The following is a 554-nucleotide window of genomic DNA, read 5'->3' as shown; positions in this document are numbered from 1 at the left end:
TCCCCTTGTGGTTTGAAATCCTCCCGTTTTTCTAGGAAAGTTTGAGGAATTGCTGAGGCGCGTGATTGCATTTGGCTCTATGAGGAGGGGGAAAAATGCAGGTACGGCCAGTAATTTGATTATAGACGAGCGAGTTTTTATTTATTTAATTTATCTAATTTATTTATTTGTTTGTTTGTTTCTTTTGTCCAATGCACCAGGGGTAGGCAAAGTTGGCTCTTCCGTGACAAGTGGACTTCAACTCCCAGAATTCCTGAGCCAATCATGCCAGCTCAGGAATTCTGGGAGTTGAAGTCCACTTGTCACGGAAGAGCCAACTTTGCCTACCACTGCAATACACAATGTGGGTTTAGTGGGTATACAGTATATCTATATACACAGTTGTTGCTGGTTGGCAAAGAGGTTGAAAGATATAACCCGTATCTGATTCTTTTCTTTAGATTTTTTTTCATTAGTATATCAACTTTAAAAACTACAAAAAAAGAAAATGCAAACAAAATAGACATTATACAATAACCGACAAACAAAAAAAATCCACAAACAAAACATAAAAA

Source organism: Erythrolamprus reginae, chromosome 1 (genome assembly GCF_031021105.1).
Source record: "Erythrolamprus reginae isolate rEryReg1 chromosome 1, rEryReg1.hap1, whole genome shotgun sequence".
In the NCBI taxonomy this organism is placed as follows: Eukaryota; Metazoa; Chordata; class Lepidosauria; order Squamata; family Dipsadidae; genus Erythrolamprus; species Erythrolamprus reginae.
This window is presented reverse-complemented; position numbering follows the sequence as displayed.